The following is a 14,278-nucleotide window of genomic DNA, read 5'->3' on the forward strand; positions in this document are numbered from 1 at the left end:
AAAATGTCTGCTAGCTACTGCTCAAACTTACAAAATTCCATCTTGATATCTCCATTCTCCACCAACTCTCTAATAAAGTGATATCTGATCTCTATGTGTTTGCTTCTCCCATGGAAGACTAGATTCTTGGACAATGCAATAGATGAGATGTTGTCACAATAAATTGTGGTTCCATCATCTTGCCTTCCATTTAAATCTGTCAAGATCCTCCTTAGCCAAATTGCTTGACATGTTGCTGTATTTGCTACTATGTACTCAGCCTCTGCTGTAGATTGAGCAACAATAGGTTATTTCTTGGATGCCCATGAAATTGCACCTGATCCCATATGAAACATGTATCCGAAAGTGCTCTTCCTATCATCTAAACTTCCATCCCAATCACTATCAGTGTAACCAACCAACTTGAAATCATCATTTGCAGTATACAAAATTTCAAATCCCTTGGTACCTTTCACATACCTTAGGATCCTTTTTTCCACTTGCCAATGGGAATCCTTTGGTGTTTCCATAAATCTGGAAATTAGACTTACTGCATGCATTAGGTTTGGCTGAGTTGCAGTCAAATACATTAGACTTCCAACCATACTCTTGTACAATGTTGGATCCACTCTCTTGCTAGAGTCTTCCTTGCTCAACTTTAGACCTACTGCTGTTGGTGTGGGGGCTGCCTTACTGTTCTGCATTTTAAATCTCTCCAAGATCTGCCTTGCAAACTTTTCTTGAGAGATGAAGATGCCATCATGCATTTGTTTTACTTCTATGCCTAGAAAATATTTCAAGAGACCTAGATCTGTCATCTCAAATTCATTTTTCATGGTCTCTTTGAACTCACCAATTAAATCCTTGTCATTACCAGTAAAAATCAAATCATCTATATGCAAGACAACAATCAAAACATTTTCATTTGCTGCCTTGATGTAGAGAGTAGGCTCACCATTCCTTTTGCAAAAGTCATTGCTCATCAAATATGAGTCAATCCTACTATACCATGCCCTTGGAGCTTGCTTGAGCCCATAAAGAGCTCTCTTCAATCTATATACTTTCTTCTCTTCACCTGCAACTTCATAACTAGGTGGCTGCTCCACATATACTTCTTCTTTCAATACACCATTTAGGAAAGCGGACTTCACATCCATTTGATATACCTTCCATTTGTGCTGAGTTGCAATTGTTATGACAGCAGGCACGGTTGCCATTCTTGCAACTGGGGCATATGTCTCATCATAATCTCTTCCATATTGTTGTTTGTAGCCTTTGACTACCAGCCTTGCCTTATGCCTATCAATTTTACCTTCAACATTGCATTTGGTCTTATAGACCCATTTCACTCCAATCACTTGCTTCTTGGGAGGCAATTCAGTTAGCTCCCATGTCTAATTTCTTTCTATAGCGTCTATCTCCTCATCCATGGCCTTACACCATTTCTTCTCCTTAATAGCTTCTTCAAAATAAATTGGATCACTATGAGAAAATAATGCAAAATTAACACTCTCATCATAATCTTCATACCTTTCATCTTGGTATATCTCCCTACGACTCTTGGTCTTTCTTGGTAACAGGGAGGAGAGTGTGGGATTAGAATCTTCGCTGCTGCTGCTTGGCACTGACACTCGGTCATGCCTAGAGGAGCTCGATAATGACTGAGGTTGCTTGCCTCTTCTTCTATCTACTCCTTCTTCTTGCTGTTCATCGGCATCCTCTTCACTTATAATTGGCACTTTCCTTGAAGTGCTCGGTGACTCATCAGTTGGACCATACCAAGACTGATTTTTTAAAAATTTCACATCTCTTGAAAGCATCATCTTGTTGTTCAATGGGTCATAAAATCTATATGCCTTAGATTCTAGGCTGTACCCTGTGAAAATACATTTCACACCTTTGTCATCCAATTTCTGCCTTTTCTCTTTAGGCACATGTGCATATGCAATGCATCCAAACACCCTTAAGTGTTCAACTGTCCATCTTCTTTGTGACCATGCTTCCATTGGAATTCTGTCATGGACTACCTTTTTAGGACACCTATTAATTAGGTAAACTGTTGTTGCCATAGCCTCTCCCCAAAATTCAGTTGGGAGACCTTTCTCTTTCATCATGCTCTTTGCCATTTCAACAATGGTTATGTTCTTTCATTCAGCCACTCCATTCTGTTGTGGTGTATACCTGGTTGTGAGCTCTTTCTTTATGCCATATTTCCTACAAAAATTTACAAAAGAATTGGAGGTATACTCCCCTCCTCTATCTGATCTTAGGACCTTGATATAGTGTCCACATTGTCTTTCAGCCTAGGCTTTAAATTCTACAAATTTATCAAATGCTTCAAATTTATTCTTTAAGAAATACACCAATGTCCTATGACTGAAATCATCAATGAATGTCATGAAATAAGTACTCCCCTCAATGGAAGTAACTTGTATAGGACCGACTAGGTCAGTATGCACTAACTCTAATGGATATCTAGCCCTCCTAAAATTTTCAAAATTAAAGGGAAGACTATGTTGCTTTCCCAAAATACAAGCCTCACACTTGTCATAAGAATTTTCTACACGTGGCAAACCATCTACTATTCTTTTATTTAACAACAAATTTAATCCAGCATAGCCAAGATGACCATACCTGAGGTGCCATAGTCATGAGGGGTCTTTAATCACACTCTTTAGAGCTGATTGTGTGTGAGGTGCAGCCCAAACTTGAGATGAGATACATGTCTCAATCCTCAAGGGAAACATTCTATTCTTGGTCATTTGAACTACTACAAGTAAATTCTTGCTCCCATCCTTTTCATGAATGACACACGTGTCATTCTCCATCAGCACTTTGTATCCATTTTGAATGAGCTGACCAATGCTCATCAAATTGTGCTTCATACTAGGGGCAAAATACACATTTTGTATTTCCCTTTTCTCACCTTTCTTGGTGCGGACCATAATAGATCATTTTCCCACAACTGGTAGGGTTCCATTGTTACCCATTTTAATTTCAGATTTGAAACTCTTGTCAATGAATGAAAACAAAGTTTCATTTCCACTCATGTGGTTGCTACATCCACTGTCAAGGTACCAAACCTCAGGGCTTCCTTCTTCACCAACATTACACATGATGAAAGCAGCAGCATTGGGTCCACTTCCCATGTTCACATCAACCACATTTTCTTGTCCTAACTGATCATTCTACTTCTTCCAGCATTCATTTGCAGAATGCCCATATTTATGACAGTAGTAGCATTCTACATTACTCTTATTTGAGTTGTAGTTTTTTTTACCTCCTCTTGAGGTATTTTGAGAGCTACTTGCTCCATCTGCTCTTCCTGAGCTTTCTGTTGCAGCATTTCTTTGTCCTCCATTACCTCGGCCTCTACCTCTGGAGTTCCTTCCTGAGCCATTTCTTCCTCTCCCCCTTCCTCTTGAATTTGACTGAGCCTTGAATGCTTGCTCTTGGGAAGTAGAAGAAGTAGATCTGTTGATCATATGCTCATGGGTTTGAAGTGTACCCATCAACTCATCCATTGTCAAAAAAGTGAGGTCTTTTTCCTCTTTTATGGTCATGACCAAATTGTCATATTTATGAGGTAAACTCCTCAATATCTTCTCCACTATCCTCTACTCTTGATAGTCTTCTCCATTTGACTTCAGTTGATTAATCACATTGGAGGTCCTTGAACTGAAATCTACAACTGATTCATTTTCCTTCATCTGAAGGTTCTCAAACTCCCTCCTTATATTCTGTAGCTTTACTGTGTGAACTTTATCAATCCCCTTGAATTTTGTCTCAAGGATATCCCAAGCTTCCTTTGCATAATTTGCTACTGCAATCTTTGGGAATACAATCTCTATCATTGCTACTTCAATAAGACTTAATGCCTTTGCATCTTTCCTCCTTGACTCTTTCAAATGAGTCTTTTGTGCATTTTTGAGGGCAGCATACTGAACTAGGTCTGTCACATCATTGAACCCATTAACTACAAACTCCCACAAATCATTTGCAACCATAATGGTCTTCATTTTCTTTGCCCATGTATCATAATTTTTCCCATTGAATGGTGGTGGTTGCTGCCATATCTTTCCTGCATCTGCCATGTCAAATATCCCAAGAATAACAAAATTTCCTAACTCACTATAGATGTGGGGCCTCAAAGCTCTGATACCATGTAAGAAATATTAATACAACATCAAAAAACTCACAACCCTAAACCTAAAAAATCTACTCAACAAATACTATTACCGAGTGGCAGTTTTGCTCGGTAAACATTAAGAAACTAAGTGGCAGGAGTGTTTACCGAGTGAGCTCGGTAAGTGAAGGGCAACTCAGTAAACACTAGATACCGAGTGAGGTCGGTAGATGAATAATCAACTCGTTAAATGAAGAACTTGGTAGACACTGCAGGGTGTGATTACCGAGTGAACTCGGTAGACAATGTGATTACCAAGTGAGCTCGGTAGCCACTAGAGAGTGGTGCAAGGTAGAAGAAGGAACTGAGTGAACTTGGTAGCCACTGTAGATGACTTCTACCAAATACAATACCAAGTGCAGACTTATGACGTGAATATTTCCACCATTAAAACTAGAGACCCAAAGCTTGAAATAGTCAACAATAAATTTCACAAATGCAATGAATGAGAAGTAATGGAATCATGTATGCCTACTTGCTTTACTATTCAACTTAGATTCAAACTATTACAAGATCTGGGAGCATTTGGCTTCAACCAAAAACCCCTAAAATAACCTTAAACTTTAAACTGATAAAACTTTAAACTTCAAACTTGCAGCTCTAATGGCTGCATACTACAATGCCTGGAGCAATCACTGCTTCAACAAGACAAATGAAACAATAAAACATTCAACTTATAGAATGATCAAAGAAGAAACATGTGCAACTACAGGCACGAAATGAACTTCCTCTATCCCTACAAAAAACTAGATCTATTGATCACTTTCTCTGCTCTCTACAACTTTTGAGCTCTTCTTCTCACTCTATCTCTCTGTCTACTCTCTCTACTCGAATGAAAGTGAACAATCATTTTTGTCTTCTGTCAAAAAAAATTTCCCCCTCATTTGAAAATTTGAAAACTCACCTACCTATAATAAATTTTTTGGCTATTGTGCAATTCGTCAGGGGCGGTAGGTGGGCATTTGGCTCCAGGGAGAAACGACCATCTACAATTAATATTCCAACAACAATTGCCTCCTAATATAGGTTTGTATCTCGATATATTTTGATAAATAATTTCTATTGTAAGAGAAAGGTCATGGCTTCATGAACATCAGAAATTAATAGTGAGCCTCCTGGTCATGAACTCGATGCATGCATCCATAGCTGCCTCGGTTTGTAATTCAAAATGTTTCAATACAACCTGCCAGTCATGCACAGTGATTACTATGACGATGGATAAGTTTTATAAAACAATTTATATGTCTACTGGTCGATATCCCATGTTCATAGGAATATTTGGAGGAATTCATGGCAATTATATATACTCTTGTAGTCTTTCTTTTCAAAAGAATATCCTTTCAATCTTCGAATGTGTATCTGATATTGCATGAGTACCCTCGGACCTCTATGAAGTCTGATTGTTGTTGTTCAATCTCCCAAACTAACTTTTTCCAAAACTTTAGGTTCTCATATATGCTATTCAGATGAACTTGAGACACTCCTTACTAGATTCCCTAACTCATTTGATCATCAAGATCCCTCCAAAACAAATACCTTGTATACTGAGGATTTGAACATCATTCTTTGCGTGGAGATTATATGAAAATTAATTAAACCTTCTGAAGTTTTAAAATATAGATCAGAGAAAATTCAACTAAACTTGGCTCAATTATCCATAATATTGAAATTCTGTATTAACACTTTGAGCCTTAGAGGTCTTTGATGCAAAATGAAACTTTATAACTGAAGATCTTTAGAGGGATTAGGCATTTTGAATCTAGACCAATTTCATCCCTTCGAACAAATGAGACACTGGGACTACATTGGGCCTTTACTCCAACCCTTTGATCATAATGGTAATTTATTCTTCGACTGAGGTGCATCTCCAAAATATGACCTCTGAACTTATGTGTTGACCTTGAGTTATGAACTAAGGCTAGATTTTGAACTTTTTAAACCAACAAATTTGCATCTCTAAACTGGGAATGAATCACTAAAACCAAGCCACTGAATCACTTTGAACTATTTTGAACTATTGAACTGCTTCAAACCGCTTTGAACCAAGTTTGAAGTAGTTCAAAGAAGTTCAAAACTTGAAATTGAAAGGTTAAAATCTAGGACCGTATGTGTACTAACACTCTTGTTCCTTTGCCATTCCTTTGACTGATTCTTCCATTCCTTTCTTCATCATCATTATGGTTTCCTTCATCTTCTTATTGTTAGTCATTATATTAGTTATGTCTTCATCTAACTCCTCTAATTTTCTTTTACCTTCCATCTTTTCAATGAGTTCTTGACCCTTGGTAATTTTCTTCATTACTTTCTTCTTCTTTCTTAGTGACTCTCTCAAGTTATCCTTCTATGTTGAGAGAAATGTGAACCAAGGAAAGTAACCCTAAATTCATCACATAACCACATACCTCAAAAAGGAATAGAATCCAAGGAAAGAGATTATTTTGAACCAATCCCCAACGGTGCTAAATCTTAGATCGTTAATGCAATCCAAGGGATAAAGGAGCATCAACTCAAGATAATATCTCTCTCCCTCCCTCCCTCCCTCTCTCCCTTCCCCCTCCCTCTTTCTCCTATCCCCTTCTCTCTCTCTCACTCTTTCTATCCTTTCCCCTAATCTCTCTCTCCCCCTCCCTCTCCCTCTTTATATATATCTCCCTCTCTCACTCTCATTCTCTCTCTTTATCCTATCCCCTTCTCTCTCTCTGTTTCTCCTATCCCCTTCTCTCTCACTCCATGACATTATCTTCTCTCTCTCCCCCCTAATCTCTCTATCCATCACATCCTTTTCTCTCTCATACACACCCCCACTCCCTCTCCCTCTTTGTATCCCCTTCTGTCTCTTTATCCTATCCCTACCCTCTCTCTCTCTCTCATTCTCTCCATCATTCCCTCCCTCCTTCAATCTATCTTTGTGTAATGATAATACAAACCTTGATCGAGTTATACAAAACCCAGTCAAGTTATTAGTCTATATGGATAATGCAGTCATAACTCAATAACCCGATCAAGTTATTGAAAATAGTAAATAAAATAGCATGTCAATAGTCATTGTGTCATTTTAGTGTGGTCTACCAGATTATACTATTGTTTCACATGCATTTCTATTCCAGGTATGCAAGTGTAAGGTTTTTTATGCTTGGAAATGCTAAATTTTATATTTTGCATGTGTCAACATCTTATTTTATATTATTATCTTGTGATTGAGAATATAATAATCATGTAAATTTGTTTGTCTTTGTATTTTATTCATGTTATTATTTGTAGGGTAATTTGCATCTACAATCATGGGAAAGAACAAGAGAGGAACAATTGAAAAATAAGAGGCAACAAAGGCAAAAACAAGGGAAAGTATGACGAGATTATGTGAAGGTACATCATCAAATTCCTCCAACATAAGTGATGAAAATCTACCCATTGACAATTGATTCACAAATGCACCAAATTTGACAAACAAAAATGTTCAACATGTTCCAATCGAAATGATTATGACAAATACACTTACATCATCTGATGCCCCTGATGTGACATCTCAAGTTGAAATGATGAATGTATATGATGTAAGTAATGAAAATATAGAGCATGTATGTACATTAACATCTCCTAGAATATTTCATAGAAAACTAAAGTTTCTAATTGACAATGATGAGTATATTTTGAAGGTAATGCATGATAAAATATCACAAAGAAATTGTAGGAGAATTATTCAAGAGATTTAGAATAGCTATTTTGAAAATTTAAATCACAGTGGAAGATGTCAACTTGTTGTTTGAAATGTTTAAAAATCTAAAACTTAGAGAGACGATGAAAATTTTGGAGTTAAGAAAATCTAAAATAATAGTGAAAGAAGCATTGTTAGAAATCTCTTTGATGCATACCAATCCATTGGTTCAAAAGCACATACTAAAAATGATAATACAAGTTGATGGGTCCTCACATCAACCATAATGGGAAAGGAAATGGAAAAAAACTCGTATAGTAAGAAAAATAAGTAAATCATTAAGGATAAGTAGAACAACATTAGTCAAAGCCTTAGTGAGGTGAGAGAAAATTGAGAATTCTAATGAGACTTCTTTTTGGTCATTCCAAGGTAGACTCCCACGTAAGGATAAAGTTTTTTTTGATGTACTAAGAAAATTAATAGAAAACTTTTGGCATCACAACACAAGGGCTTCACCAAACCAAAAAGATGTTGTCAAAATACAAATTGGAAAAATAAACCATGAGTCACATGCAAAAAAAATTTTGGATATGGCTAAAACACAATTTTATGAAATGTTTCTTCAAAGATTTCCTCAAATTTAAATCAGCCAAAGGTTTTTTGAGATGACAAAACCATTCTATGTTAAGATAAATCATACATGCACTACATGTTGTTGTAGGGGTCATGCTAAGTTTTCTATGCATTATGATGTTTATCATTATATATGTTTTACTTTGTATACTTAAAAAATATTGTAGGAATGTGTTCTACAATTACATCCTAAGTCGTCGAGAGAGTTTATTGCAAGTGTACTATGTAAACAAGATGATGGGTGTATTTTTTATAAGACCGTGTGTTTGAAAGGTTGTTTTCCCTCAATGTGGTGGCTTGCAAAATTTGCATAGATTCTTACATCTAGATAGCACACATGAAATTGGTAAGGCACTAGTTTCTCTTGGAAAGTAAAAGTTAGTTATATATGGTGTTAAAGATGGAAAAGAATTAAAGAGGTGTGAGGTGTGAATTAGTGAAAAGTGATGTATGTGTACTTGATTTTATGAAATTGTTTCAAGATTATGACTACATAGATCATTCACATAGAGCTATATGGTTAGATGAGAAATTCAAGTTGTGTAAGGACACTTTTCCCTTGGGTATGATTGTATCAGTTGTTGACTTTGCTGAAAACTATACACTAAAACCTCAAAATGAAGTGCAACCAATGTATTACAATTCTATACAAGTGTCAATTTTTGTACACATGGCATTTATTCATGCACATGATAGCACAAGGGATGATAGAAAAGTATTAAGAGAGTATCACTTCTATGTCAGCGATGATCGAACTCATTCATCGAAGTTTGTGCAAGGATGTTTTAGATTTTTCTATGACAATTTAAGGAAAAGAGATGAAAGATACAATCAACACATTATATTGATAGAAAATTACACCGCACAATTAAAGAATACAAGGATGTTCTATTGGTTGAGTAGGATGCATGTGACAAGTGGAGTGCAAAATTTTTGGAATTTCATTTAGGCAAGACATGGAAGGGATAGCATGATGGTGTTGGAGCATGTGTGAAAAGAGCCCTTAGTAGAGAGAAATTAAAGTACAAATGTGGCACAATATTATAAAATGTTGAAACAATTATCCAATGGTGCAATTCTATGATGGCACTAAGTAATATAGGTAATTCTATGGTTTCTAGATTATTTTGGTTGATATGTGAACCTAACATTGAAAATTTGCAAGATTGTTGTACACTTACCAGATCAAGTGAGATGCATTCATTTTGAAGTTCAAATGCAGTGTCACAAGCTATTCATACTAGAAATCTTGCATGCTTTTGCTTTTCATGTATGCATCATATATGGGATGGATTTGAATCAAAAGAGTGGGTTGACCAATGGTCTTGTAGAGCTTTGCATCCAATTGATTCATATCAACTTCCTATAGCACTACAACTCAACCAGGTTGAAGCATCAATAGATTTTGAACATGTATTTGACCTAGTTGAACTAAGTACTAATTTATCAATTTAATACTTAGTTAAAATAGATTACTTTTAATTTTTCCATTAACTTATCCTTCTATATAATGCAGGTCATGTATATGTAGTTATTGCATATGACAATAATGATGAAGGAACATATTACTTTCTATGTCAGTGTATTGAGCCCAAAAAGAAACTGGTAGCTACAGTCATTGATGGTAAGGATATTGAGTACCCAATAGGATCCATCATTGTGACAGTCACATGGCTTAAAAGGTAGTATATTTTTGTCCCCTGCCATGAAGATCTCTTTAAGAAAATTTTTCATGTATAATGTATCAATTTTGACTTTAATTTGTCTTTACAACTAAATGTAGATACCCTATCAAGAATTCTACCATGTGGTTATTTAAGGATTTTGAGACACAGACATATTCTTCATTACTTTAACCTTATTGTTGCAAGAATATACAATTGATATCATATTGTGGTAGGCCTCTTAACAAGAAGTTGTGGAAAGTATGTGAATCTGATCAGGAGGCAATACTTGATACAATAAGGGTTAGAGTTGATCCAAAAGGTTCCCTTGATTGATTGTGTGCTAAATTGTTGAATCATTCTACATATGGTAGAATAATTTTGAAAATTTTGTATATATGTTATGCAAAATGTTGCAATTTTTCAATGATGTGCATATGTAGATGTCAAATTTTATATATATAAAAGAGAAGATATATGTAACATGTGGATATTTATATTCCATTTTTTTATAAGAATCTGATAAGAGAAGACACATGTGCATATTTAGATGCAAAATTCTATATATAAAGAAAGAGAAGACATGTAACATGTGCATATTTATATGCCATATTTTGTATCTAAATCTGATAAGAGATATCACATGTGCATATTTAGATGCCAAGTTTTCTATATAAAATTGATAAGAGATGTAAATATTATACATTATTGTTATAAATTTATTATAAATTTGTCTCTTGAACTCTTTTTTGTGGGCTTGATGATATACTTAATAAAATATTCAATTATCTTCAACTTATATGGATTTAGATGGTTTTCCTCTTGCATTTTTCTCCCAACTTTCCCAAAACATCATTAAAAAAAATTATAGGTTTGGATACCCATTTGGCTTTTCTATAACATATGCAAAGCTTGAATAGGTTTGTTTTGGACCGTCTCTTTGATGTCACAATATGGCACCCCTTTTTAGGCTTAAAATAGCCCTCTGAATGATGATGTCACCATGAAGTCAATAAGGTCTACAAAGAGTTAGGCTGAGGATTTTACCATAAGTAAGGTTTTTGGTTAAATTTGAGATGATAGGAAGGTCATTTGATCAAATTGGTAAAAACTTGCAAAAAAATATAAAAGTTGCATTGTGCATCTTTGCAACTTTCAAAAGTTGCTTGAGCAACTTTTGGCAAGAATGTTGCAAAGCATTGAAGAAGAGTCCTAAAGGGTGAATAACCACCCTATATAAAGCATGAGAAGAATTTTGATAGGTTGGTGACCTCATTTGGAGACCAAAAGATCACCTAGTGTTTGTTTGTCTAGGTTGTTCTAGGTTGGTCAAACATAGTCAACATTTGGCCAATAGTAGACTCAAGGTTGGATTTGATATTTTTTTTCATATTTAGTCTTAATAAATTATTTGGGATCATTTCATACCTAGTTGGAGTCAAATTGCAAAATAGTGCAAAAAGTTGTTAAAAAGTTGCAAAGTGCAAATTTTGCAAAAGTGCAATTTTTGCAATTTCTTACATAAGTTGTTAAGAATACATAAGCAAGTGAAAATTTTGGTTGGGAAATGAAAAAATGACCTAGAGGAGTGTATATTTGTTGGAGTTCACCAAATTTTTGGGTTGGAATCAAAAAGATAAGTTTTGCAACAATTTTTTGTGCCTTTTAGAGTGATGATCCATACTTTTCCAAGAAATTTTTTTGTTTTGTGTGATGAGCTGATTGAATCTAGTCCTTGGATTGATTCCACATGTTCAAGGAATTGATTTGAATCAGTACAATAGATTATAACAATATATTGCATTCATTTTCCTTCATTTTGTGCTTTCCAAGAAACTAGGGTTTTGAAGCTTCTAATGCATTCCTAACAATCCATGGCTTCTCTATTAGCTCTGGTTGGTCAGGTTTAGGCTAGGAAAAACCTCATTTCAGCCACAATTCCCATTCTACAATATCGACCACACTAAATTGAAGTATCCCTAAGGGTCTCTAAGAACCATCAAGCTACAATCTTTGATCGGGCATTTATCTGAGCTCGTGCGAGGTATTGGTGAATTGCCAAGTGCTACAGGATTACATTATCTAGGCCTACAACAACCTATCTCAATTTTTAGAGATTTTACTTTGTTTGGATTTGGCATCCATATCTTTCCTATTGCAAAAAGTTGTAATTTTTCTCAGTTCAAATGAGCAAGGTTATGTATATTTCAAACCATTGGTCCTAGGAAAAAATCATCTACTCTATTAGCTCCAATTGGTTGGGTTTAGGCTAGGATCAACCTCATTTCAGCCGCATTGTTCCTCTAATAGTATCGACCACACTAAACGGAAGCATCCCTAATGATCTCTAAGCATCATTGGCCTACAATCTTTGATCAGGAATTTCTTTGAGCTCGTTTGAGGTATTGACAAACTGTCAGGTGCTATAGGATCGCATTATCTAGAACTACAAAAACCTATCTCAATTTTTAGATATTTGAATTTGTTTGGATTTGGCATTTGTATCTCACCTATTGCCAAAAGATACAATGTATATTTCAAACTGGTTCGTCTTGGGATCAAATTGTATGCTTTGTTAGCTCTAGTTGGTCAAGTTTAGGCTAGTACCAACCTCATTTCAGCCACAATGCCCCTCTGACAATATCAACCGCACTAAATGGAAGCATCCCTAAGGCTATCTAAACACTATCAAGCTACGATCTTTGACACAAATACAAAAATCATGACATATTTCTACTTTTCATGTCTTATTACATCAAAATATGTGACATGAATTTGATTACATGTTATAATGAATTTTATAAGCATGTTATATTGTCTATATTAAATAATGAATGTTCATGAGTTTGATTAATTGCAAGAAAGTAAGACAAAATATAAGTTTGTATGCACACACTGAAAAAGTTGGATGGAAATCCAAGTTTAATGTATATCAAAATGAATAATATATTATGCCATATCAATCATATAGTTACAAAAAGTATTATGTCTCATCGGTACAATACAAAAGTCGAATACCCAACAATGTTGAATGTGTATAATAGAAATGTCAAATATGCACAATAAAAATCTTGAATATATACAATACAAAATTCAAATACCCAACAAATGTCAAATGTGTATAGTAGAAATGTCAAATGTGCACAATACAAATCTTGAATATATACAATACAAAAGTTGAATATATGTCAATGCCATGTGATGACCACAACTACATATGTATAGTACTATCAATATCTATGACTATGTAGGATTGTCAAAATTGAACCTCTTTGATGTAGTTTGTGGCTCACCAAGTGTCTACAGAAGAAAAATTAAAATACACTATCAAATATCTTATCTATAAGTAATATGAAAACAACTAGAAATTGGGTTCTAAATTGTGGATAGTTGAGTTGTTCATTACCTCATCCCTTTGTCCCATAGTTGGACTAAATGATAACACTAATGGGTTCCTTCGTCGATGGGTGGGACTCCAAAAAAAATGATAAGGTAGAGTGATGATGAGAGACACAACTACCAATGAATTAATGCTCATAGGAGGCACAAACACCAATGAATCAATGATAGTTTGAGCCACAACCTATATGGTAAGTGATAAAATATTAGAATTATAGAGTGGCATTAGGGATTCCAAATAAAGTAATTTTAAAAAAATGTACTATAGCCTAAGCTAGATCTCCTGTACTAGTAGAAGGTAAAATCAATGATGAATTAGTGTTGGTATGAGGCACAACCTGTATGGAAAGCAATAAAATATTAGCATTATAGAGTGGCATTAGGGTTCCAAATAGAGTAAAAAAAAATCATACTACAACCTAAGCTAGATCTCTCGTGCTAGCAAGAGGTACAACCATGGATGAATTAGTGCTAGTATGAGGCACAACCTATATGGTAAGTGATAATATGTTAGCATTATAGAGTGGCATTAGGGATTCCAAATAGAGTAAAAGACCAAAAATGTACTACAACCTAAGCAAGATCTCACATGCTAGTAAGAGGTACAACCACTAATGAATTAGTGTTGGTATGAGGCACAACTTATATGGTAAGCAATAAAATATTAGCATTATAGAGTGCATTAGAGATTCCAAATAGAGTAAAAAACAAAAAAATTACTGCAGCCTGAGCTAGATCTCTCATGCTAGAAAAAGGTACAAC

Source organism: Cupressus sempervirens, chromosome 8, assembly GCF_028749045.1.
Source record: "Cupressus sempervirens isolate cs-2001-9-10 chromosome 8, ASM2874904v1, whole genome shotgun sequence".
In the NCBI taxonomy this organism is placed as follows: Eukaryota; Viridiplantae; Streptophyta; class Pinopsida; order Cupressales; family Cupressaceae; genus Cupressus; species Cupressus sempervirens.